This window comes from Cucurbita pepo, unplaced genomic scaffold, assembly GCF_002806865.2.
Source record: "Cucurbita pepo subsp. pepo cultivar mu-cu-16 unplaced genomic scaffold, ASM280686v2 Cp4.1_scaffold017547, whole genome shotgun sequence".
Taxonomy (NCBI): Eukaryota; Viridiplantae; Streptophyta; class Magnoliopsida; order Cucurbitales; family Cucurbitaceae; genus Cucurbita; species Cucurbita pepo.
In genome coordinates, this window is record NW_019663283.1 from 1 (window position 1) to 277 (window position 277).

The following is a 277-nucleotide window of genomic DNA, read 5'->3' on the forward strand; positions in this document are numbered from 1 at the left end:
GGGCTTTTCTTTAGGCTCTAGGAAGTTTGGGCTTAACTCTAAAGTTTGGCTGACATTCTGGTGTGGCTTCCAACGGTGCCGTGGTGTAGTTGATTATCACGTCAGTCTAACACACTGAAGGTCTCCAGTTCAAGTCGGGGCGACACCATCTTTGAAGTTTTTATTTTTATAATANGGGGCGACACCATCTTTGAAGTTTTTATTTTTATAATAATAATCTGGATTCATTTTGGACGTCTACGAGAAAGTTTAAGAGCCTTCGAGCTTGGTAAGCCCC

At 42.0% G+C, this 277-nt stretch overlaps 1 non-coding gene across 1 annotated transcript; it reads left to right on the forward strand.

Annotated features, from left to right (window-relative positions):
• Positions 1 to 74: 74 nt before the first annotated feature.
• TRNAV-AAC lies at positions 75 to 148 on the forward strand. The gene has a single exon. It is a non-coding gene; the product is annotated as a tRNA-Val (tRNA).
• Positions 149 to 277: the final 129 nt, after the last annotated feature.